The sequence below is a fragment of the Ixodes scapularis genome, unplaced genomic scaffold, assembly GCF_016920785.2.
Source record: "Ixodes scapularis isolate PalLabHiFi unplaced genomic scaffold, ASM1692078v2 PGA_scaffold0__279_contigs__length_252992795, whole genome shotgun sequence".
NCBI classification, from domain to species: domain Eukaryota; kingdom Metazoa; phylum Arthropoda; class Arachnida; order Ixodida; family Ixodidae; genus Ixodes; species Ixodes scapularis.
Window position 1 is genome coordinate 197,227,798 of NW_024609835.1, and position 10,198 is coordinate 197,237,995.

General features: G+C 47.6%; 1 pseudogene; it reads right to left on the reverse strand.

Moving 5' to 3' along the window:
- Positions 1-715: 715 nt before the first annotated feature.
- On the reverse strand, positions 716-4,999 carry LOC115331231 (annotated as a pseudogene).
- Positions 5,000-10,198: the final 5,199 nt, after the last annotated feature.

The window sequence follows — 10,198 nt, forward strand, 5'->3', positions numbered from 1 at the left end:
CAAGCAAAATATAGGATGTCCCAAGTCACCAGGTTCGAACTAAACTGGACCGGAAATATCGATGCCTTCACGTAGCAATCTCAGCTTTTCGTCAGTGGTGTATTTCACAGGTAGCTTTTTCTTGTAAAATTAGAAAGCGTCGCTCCCTTTCTATAAAAAAAAGCAGGGCCGAGAACCTTACCAGGGTCAAAGGCAGGTGCCGACGCAACCGACCAAGACAAGTGGTGGGGCGCGCTTGGCGCTCGTATTGATAGATGGCGCTACCTCCATATCGAGACGGCTCGCGACGACCGTGGTCATAAATGCAGATTTTATTTTTGTAATGTACCTGTAATGACGAGACCTGCAGCCGACGGAATTCCAAACAGAACAGAACCGTTTATTCAGGGCGCCATACTTCATATACACACACAAGGACACCATGTTTCCAACCGAGCATCTGAAACCGAAACTTGGCATTGTTCAATAATTCACACAATACACAACATATTACCTTCCTTGAATTGGTTTGGGTGAGCATTAGTTAGTCGGTTATTTTTATAGCGCATTTTTAACAACAAGTACCCCATCAGATATGTACACCAATATATATATACATATATTCAGGATACAATTTGTAGAAACAACATTATACAATTTTATTTTACAGAACTGCAACTGACTTACAGCTCACATTTACAACAAAAACACAGTATAAGAAAAACGTGAGGGAACACTAGACATCGTCCCGGAACCTAACAGGTGGACGCCTGTCTCCGTGGGGTTGCACTCGACGCTCTGGCCCAGTTTCTTCAGGCGATGTAGTTTGCTGACCCGGCACAGGCTCCTCGGACGGCACAGGCTCCTCGGACGGCACAGGTTTCTGGGACGGCATAGGTTCCTGGGACGGCATAGGTTCTTGCACCCGAGACTGAACAGTGCGGGGCACCCATGTGTCACTTGGCTGAATGCAGTCCTGGTCGGCCGCAAGTGCAGGGACCTTGCACAACTTGGAGGCGTTCCAAGTTCGTCCGTCGTCGAGAAGGAAGGACGACGGGCCACGCTGCTTGACGACCTTTCTTGGACGACTGAAAACACGATCACCTTCAAAGGAAACGGATGGCTTCTTAACCCTGACGTGGTCTCCTACAGCAACCTTTGTGTTCTTTGCTGCTTTCCTTCTCTCGGTGTACTGTTTGCTGTAGAGCTGGTGACGCTTCACTCGCTGTCTCAGCTTTGACAGCTCTCTTGCTGGCTCCTCTCCGACTAACGGTGATGGAAAGCCGACGACGTTCAGCCATGTTCTTGGGAATCTCCCATGAAGGAGGACAGCAGGGACAATCCCTGTAGTAGCATGCGGAGTGCATCCGTAGATTCCGAGGTACTCGGTGATAGCCAGTCGCAGCGGTCGACTTCCAAAACAGCCAGCTGAATGAATGACTTGAAAGTGCGATTGAACCTTTCTATTTGGGCATTGGCCTGGGGATAGTAAACGGATGAATGCGAGAGTCGAATGGACCGCTCGCGCAGTGGACAAACTCCCTAGACGTGAATTGTAGTCCGTTATCACACACTACCTCATCGGGGTAGCCTTCTCTGGCAAACACGCTGAGTAAAAACTCCGTTACAGTCCTTGCTGTTACTTCTCAGCTGAAACGGACTTCCGGCCATTTGGAGTGGTAGTCGATCAGAGTAATCACGAGCCGGCAATTCTGAGGGGCTCTCTCTGGGGGACCAACTACGTCTATTGCAACCTTCTGCCATGGTCGTTCGGGGAAGTCAACTGGTTGCCTTAAAGCAGTTGATGTCTTGGCTCACTTGTCGTCTTCCTTGCAAGTACTGCAGCTCTTGATGGCCGTCTCAACTTGGTTGTCCATTCCTGGCCACCAGAATTGCTTGCGAAGCCTTGCCTTAGTACGAACGATTCCTGGGTAGCATTCATGCGCCGTAGCAATGAGCTGGGCCGACAGAGACGAGGGAACGACCAGCCTCTCTGCTCGTAGTAGGACTTCCTCTACAACTGACAGTTCCTCTCGAATTCTGAAAAACGGCAACAGATTTTAAGGAAGGCTTCTGTGCTGAGGCCAAAAACCGGTGACGCAGGATTTCACTTGACTCAGAACAGCGTCACTCTGAACTGCTTGTTGGAATTGTTCCATGGTGACACACATAGGCTCAACAAGGCAGACAGCTTCTTCCTCAAAAACAAGCTCGGGGTCCCTGGTCGGGGCGGGAAGACGAGACAGAGCGTCCGCTACACTGTTTTCCGCACCTTTCTGATACTCGACCGTGAAATTATAGCAGAACAGTCTTGCACACCAGCGTGTGACCCTAAGCGGACGTCGTCCCAAACCACGTGAAGACAGAAGCGAAACCAGGGCTTAGTGGTCTGTTCGCAGGGTAAATAGGCGTCCCCAGAGAAACACATGCCAGTGTTCACACGCCCAAATGCAGCCCGGTGCTTCTTTTTCGCCAACAGCATACTTCCTTTGAACAGGCGAAAGGGTGCGCGAAGCAAAAGCAATGGCGCGAAGCGTCTGGCCCTGTCGCTGCTGGAGAACTGCTCCTAGTCCGCATTCAGATGCATCCTAATGCATAAATGCATTATGCTGAATGCATAAATTATCTCACAATACTTTAAGCATCCGTCGAGACTTCAACTGGGAGAGCAGTGTCAAACATATGAAGCACCAGGTCAGAGGAAAGCAGGAGCTTGACCTTGCAAAAGCTGGCATCAACCTGCGAGGACCACACAAACAGTTGGTCCTTGCGAAGAAGAGCTCTCATTGGCTCCACGACTTCAGCTAGGTGAGGAACGAACTTCGAATAATAGTCCACGAGACCTAGAAAGGAGCGGAGTTCTGCAGCCTTGGTTGGAACAGGCGTGCTTACGATTGAATCTACCTTTTCTTTGAGGGGCAAAATTTCCTGGGCAGTCACTTTGTGGCCTAGAAATGTCAATTCTCCGACATTGAAAACACATTTGTGATTCAGTTTAAGGCCTGCATCCTTGATGCGTTGCAGGGCTTTGGCGATGTTCTGCAAATGTTCCTTCGATGACTTGCAGAAGACAATAACGTCGTCAATATAAAAAGGACGCCAGGACCGCCATGAAGAATCTGCGACATCAGGCGTTGGAACGCGGCTGGCGCTGAGACCAACCCAAAACAAACCCTTTTGAAACGGAACAATCTGTCGTGGGTGATGAAGGCTGTTAAGTCTCTACTGTCTTTGTGCGGGAGGACTTGGTGGTAGGCTGAAGCTAGGTCAAGTTTGGAAAAATGGGTGGCTCCCACCAGTGCATGAAGGAGCTCTTCCATGTGTGGCAGGGGGAACGTGTCGGGAACGATGGCCTTGTTGGGTTCGCGAAGGTCCACGCAAAGTCTAATGCTCCCATCTGTCTTCTGAATGAAAACAATGGGAGAAACCCACTCCGACGCTTCAATGCGTTCGATGATGTCAAGGCTTTCCAGGCGCTGAAGCTCAGCTGATACCTGAGGTCGCAAAAATAAAGGCAGGTGACGAAGCTTTGATGCTACGGGCTTAACCGCAGAGCGTGTCTTGATTTTATGAGCAAAGCCTTTGGCGAAACCTAGGTCTGAAGTGAACAGAGGCTTGAAGTGTACAAGGGCTGAAGGCAGTGGTGGGAGGGCGACAGTATCGGAGGCCTGTTCCTCAGGGACGGAGGAAGCTTGAAGGCATTGCATAGTGGACCCTTCAATGTGCAAGTTCAGAGCCTTGATACCATCAGTGCCAATGAGCGAAGTTCCGTGCTCCACAACGTAGAAGAGAAGTTGCGCCTTGCGTCCTAAAGAGAAGACTTCGGAGACGAAGGAAGCTCGAACTGGAATGGGCCTTTTCGAGAAGTCTAGCAGGGTAACGCGCAGAACAGGCAGAAGAGCTAGATCCGGAAAATGTTCGTCGAATACTCGTTTCGACAAAATGGACACCGATGACCCTGAGTCAACTAGAAGTTGGAAGTTAACCTGCACGACTTTGAACATCTATATGAATTTCGCAGGTTGTAGGACGCTGAAGCACAAGGACCTGAACGGCGTCATCCTTCGACGGGTTGTCGACCAATACTTCGTGAACGGTCGACTGCGAGCGTTTCTGGTTGCAAAATTTCTTGAAACGACCAATGCGACCACAAAATAAACAGCGTTGTCCTTGAACTGGACAACGAGTCCATGACGCGCGATGCCGAAGATAGCCGCAACAGAAGCAGTGCGGCGAATGTGCGCGTGGTGCGGAAGACGGAGCGACGGCGGCCGCGGCGATCACGAGATGAGGGGCGGTTCCCTTGAGCAGCACGTGACGTGACAGCGCTCCAGGGAACATGCTGCTGGTGACTTCGCGTAGCGTGCCGTGAACGTGAAGACTGTGACGGCGGCTCGGAATACTTGCTAGGGCGCGCCGACACGAGTTGTACGGACGCGGAAGATTCTTTCATTTGTTCAGCCGCTTGTTCTTGTTGAATGGCTATCTGGACTGCGGTGGAAAACGGTAGCGACGAACCTTCCTGCAAAAGGCGTTCACGAACGCGGTTAGAAGGCACGCCGGTCACGAATTGGTCTCGTAGTGCCTCTTCTTGCGACGCGAGGCAACACGGCGTTGCGAGCTCACGTAGCGCGGCTACGAAGTCATGAATAGACTCGCCTGGAGATTGGAAACGCCGGTGGAAGCGGTGTCGCTTGATGACCAGGTTGCTGGTCGTAGCGAAGGGTTGGGCCGAGGAAGCGACGGCGATGTCGTACTCGTCCGGCTTGCTCGTTGCCCCTTTGCTCGTGTCCTGGGCGGTGCTCGGAGGCTTCGTGTCCGGTAGTGTGTTGAAAATTCGCTGGCCTTCGGCTCCCGGACAGTGCAGTAGAAGGGCCTTGCGCCGCTACGGAGGAAATTCGGCAGCACCAGACGCAAGCGGGTAGACGTTGAACATGCCATGCCACTGCGGCCAGGGCACGGACGGGCGTCCCGGTGTCGGCAGGAACGGTTCCGGAGGGGCGAGACCGGCGAAGGCCATGGCGCGGCTCGTTAGGGACGGCTACATAGGGACGCGCTACATACTGAAAGGGAGGACATCCTCGTCGCCATGTAATGACGAGACCTGCAGCCGACGGAATGCCAAACAGAACAGAACCGTTTATTCAGGACGCCATACTTTATATACAAACACAAGGACACCATGTTGCCAACCGAGCATCTGAAACCGAAATTGGACAATGTTCAATAATTCACATAATACACAAAACTACCTTTGCTTAAAATATAATGCGGACAATAAAAGCAAAACTTAAAGTTAAAAAAAAAAAACGCGTCTGCATTGCGACGGCTTTTTTGCTGCCAACGGATTTCGCCTGCGTGTCTTCTGCCCTCTTTTGCTGGTCGGCTGCACCCTCCGGCGCTGCTACCGACTCCATCTATCAATAAGCTCGCCAAACGCGCCCCGCCACTCAACTCGGTCGTCTGCGTCGCCGTCCGCCGTAGACCCTGGTAAGTGTTTTGGCTCTATTTTTTTACAAAAAGGGAGCTATGCTTTGTAATTTTACAAGAAAAAACCGACCTGTGAAATAGAACTTTGACAAAAATTTTAGCTTTCTACGTGCCAACGTTATTAGGTTAGCTCAGTTACGAAACTGCTCATTGACGCTGCTTGCAAGTGCAGTACCCCCCGTCACTCACCACGACTCGCCTCCCGCCGCTCGAAGCGACGGACGGCTGCTCTGGTAGATGCAGCGTATTCTATGGAATACATACGTTTCGAAGCACAGCGTCTACATGGCATTCAAGGTCTGCCCAATAGAACACACAGTTCTGAAACGAAAATCTGGATGGCGCTTCATACGACGGGAGGCAGACTGAAGTGAGTGAGGGCGGTACTCCCTTCCGCGACAGTTCCACAACTGAGGTAATAGGGAGTTTTAGTAAACTCAAACTCTTTATTTCTCTCCGTATGGAGAGGGGAGACAGAGAAAAAAAAGCAACTCAGTTGTTGCTTGACGAGCCTCTGCCTCCCCACAGCAGCGAAAGAGGAAAACATGTTCATACAAATGTTTTTTTCACCATGACACTTATAGCACAAAAATAAACATCATTAGATGGGGGAGGGGGGAAGGGGGAAAAGTAATCAATTTAGCCAAGTTTACAAATTCCAGGGACACTCTCTCACAAACATGGAATGTACAATTTTTATGGTTTCATTCAAAATTTTTACATTCAACTCACTCAGGCGTTTATAATTACTTACAGCGCGACTGGGACAAGGAAAGACAAAGGAGAAAAGTCAGGCGATTTAAAAAACGAGGTACTATGTATTTCAATGATTGATTGATTGATTGATTGGGGATTTATGGCGCAAGGGGTACTAAGGCCAAAATGCGCCAAGAGTGGAACTATTGTATAAGCAAAGGTTTGGAAGAAGAAAGAGCTATAGTAGCTGATGATGTAAAAAATCTATGTATATGAGGTTGTCTAAGTGTATACAGGATGAAGGCGAGTTCGGATTATTAATTAAAATCATAGTCGGTGTATAAGGCCGATGTCCCTAAAAAAAATTAAACACACAAGCATGCGGAATCAGCGGCTGTTCGCCAAGTAAAATAACTAAGTGCAGTGGAGTATGTTCTTGATATATTTGCGAAAAAGTTTTTAAACGATCTTGGTCATACTTCGGGCACTCAAGTAGAATGTGTGATATTGATAGAGGAATGTTGCAACGTTCACACTCTGGAGCATCCTCTCCACGCAAGAGATGCCCATGGGTGAGATGCGTATGACCAATCCGTAGGCGGCACAATACCACCTCATAAAAGCGTTCCCGATGCCGGGCACTCTCCCACTCACTTAGAAAAGGTTTTACAGCACGCAGTTTATTATGCGTTTCATTATTCCATTCGCGTTGCCACTTAGCTCGAATGCAACACTTCAAAGGGATGCGGTAGTCTTTGTATGGTATTTTTTGCAGGTCTATTTGTCTCTCATTTGCAGAATTTGCAGCACTATCGGCCTTTTTATTACCTGGGATACCGACGTGGCTTGGGAGCCAGCAGAAAATTATCACAATCTGCTTGTACGAGGCAGCGATAACTTTATTTTGTAATTCCAGAACGAGTGGATGTCTAATGCACTTCAGTGATGTAAGTGGTCTTAATGAGCTCAAGGAATCTGTGTAAACAATCGAGTGGCTAAGCCGTTTTTTCGTTGCATAATCAACAGCTAACAGCAGTCCATAGAGCTCAGCTATCAATATGGTGACTGCATTTTGGATTCTCTTGATTTGTTTTACAGATGGCCCTATCATAGCACAGCCAAGCACAGAGTTTGTTTTAGTCCCATCTGTATACAGACCTACGTACTGTTCCTATTGATTTTGTAGCTGAAAGAATTCCTGCCTCATGACTTCATTTGGTGTATCTTTTTTGGAGTGTTTAGTCAGAGTAAGATCACAATTAATGGTATGGTAATCCCACGGGGCTATGGTGCTTAAGTATTGAACTACTGGAGGCCTGGGATCTAGTTCTACAGACGCAGCATAATTCATATTCCTAATTGCAAAAGGAGGAACAACGGTTGGTTTGTTTTCAAACGTTCTCCGGAACCTGATGTTTTCGAGGTTATCGCGGGTAGGGTGCTGAGGGACAGAGCGAACTCGAATAGAATGCATAAACCCCAGAGCAAACCTCCTAATTTCAAGGGATGGATCATTAGCTTCTGGATACAGACTAAGTACCGGGGAGGTGCGAAATGCTCCAGTAGCCGATCGCAGTCCCTGGTGGTGAATGGGGTCCAACACTTTTAGGACTGATGCTCGAGCAGAGCCGTACACAATGCTCCCATAATCAAGCCTGGAGCGAACAACCGCCCGGTATATGCGTAACAGACATAGTCTATCGGAGCCCCATGATACATGTGATAGAACCTTAAGTATATTCAGCGATTTGAGACATTTAAGTTTTAAGTTCTTAATATGTGAAACAAAAGTCAATTTCGAATTAAATACGAGTCTCAGAAACTTATGTTCACTTTTTGTCGCTATTGGTATTCCATACATTTGCAAACAAGGCTCTTGCAGAACTCCACGCCGGCGAGAAAAACACACACAGGCAGTTTTTTCTGGCGAAAATTTAAAACCGTTTGTGACAGCCCATTTTTGTAACTTGTTAATTGCCAGTTGGACCCGACGTTCACATATTGAAGGGTTACAGGACGAGACAGAAATTTGAATATCGCCTACATATGTAGAATATTGCACAAAAGGAGGTATAGCACGGGCAATAGAATTCATCTTTTCAATGAAAAGGGTTGCGCTAAGGACACCTCCCTGGGGAACTCCAATCTCTTGAAAAATCTCCTTGGAGAGGGTTGTTCCAAATATTACATAAAAAGTGCGACATTGCAAGTAACTTTGAATAGCACTTAGCATTCTACCTCGGACAATAAGACTAAACAAATCCTGCAAAATTCCAAAACGCCAGGCCGTATCATATGCCTTCTCTAAATCAAAAACGACAGAAACACAGTGTTGCTTATTTACAAATGCTTCCCGCACAGTGGTCTCAAATCGAACCAGGTGGTCGAGGGTGGATCGAAACGAACGGAAGCCGCACTGATATTTTTCTAGAAGGTTGCTTTTTTCTAGGTTATACATAAGTCTTTTGTTTATCATTCTCTCCAGTGTTTTTGAGAGACAACCCGTTAGTGCTATCGGTCTGTAACTGGAAGCACATGAAGCATCCTTGCCTGGCTTAAGCAAAGCAATGACAGTGGCCACCTTCCAAGACGACGGGAAATGACCCTCCGACCACACACGGTTGAATAAGTACAAAATGAGATCAAGCGTTGAGGGATGTAGGTGGCATAGCATTGTGTAGTGAATACCATCAGGGCTAGGGGCAGTCTGCTTGGGACTATGCAGTACTGCCTCAAGTTCATGTAGTGTAAATGGTACATTATAAGGTTCTTGATTGCCTCCTGAGGTATTTATAGATATCTTCTCAGCATGGAGTTTGTGCCGAATGAAAGCTGGCGTATAATGATCAGAGCTCGAGACAGACTCAAAATGCTGTCGTAGTAGATTAGCTTGCTCCTCAATACTTTCGGGGCAGATCCCATGTCTAGTCAAAAGAGGGGTAGAATATGCACGGTAGCAGCCATTGATCTTATGCACTCGGTCCCATACCTCTTTGCACGAAACACTGCTGTTTATGGAAGACGTGTATCCCTTGAAGCTATCTCGCTTAGACTTCCTGCGAATCGACCGAGCGCGAGATTTCATTATCCTAAAGGTGATGAGATTAGTTTGTGTAGGGTATCAGCGGAAAATTCCCCAAGCTTTGTTTTGTTTCTTTTTTGCCATGCGGCAGTCGTTATTCCACCACGGTTTTGGTTTTTTGGGAAGATGTGTTGATGTCATGGGTATGGCCATGATTGATGCTTCTAAAATATGCTTGGTGTTATGCTCAGTTATGCGATCAATGGAGAGCTCATGGAGAGATGTACACGCTAAAAGGGATGCTTGTTTAAAAACTGACCAGTTTGCTTCGTCAAACTTCCAACGAGGAGTTCGCATTGGAAGTGTAACCGGTCGCCCAATGCGATTTAAAATTATGGAAAATGGTCACTTCCATATGGGTTAGGATTGACCCCCCATGAGAAGAGAGGGAACAATGTTGGGTCACAAAGTGACAGGTCAATGGAAGTGAATGAGCGGGTTGGAGCACTAAAATATGTAGCCTGCGAGTTGTTGAGCAAGCATAATCCCGTAGAAGAAATAAATCGTTCAATCATTGATCCTCGTGTATCACATCTTCCACTACCCCATATAGGGTTATGAGCATTAAAATCTCCAAGGATTAAAACTGGTCGTAGGAGTTGGTCATACAGACATTGAAGTTCGTCCCGAGTTAGAGGATGATTAGGAAATGCAGCAATGAAATGGAGCAAACTGTCATCAAGCGGTCAGACAAAACACGAACTGCCACAGCCACCAATGTAGTATTAAGGGGTACCTCAATACATGGAGTAGATCGCTGAACTATTATTGCTACCCCACCTGAGGTGTGGGAAGAATGGAGACGGTCTTTTCGAAAAACATGGAAGTGCCTTAAAAATCCAGAATGGTTGTGATTCAAATGGGTTTCTTGAAGGCAAAAGATTAATGGATGATGATGGTCTAACAAATAGCACACATCATCATAGTTATGTAGCAATCCTCGACAGTTCC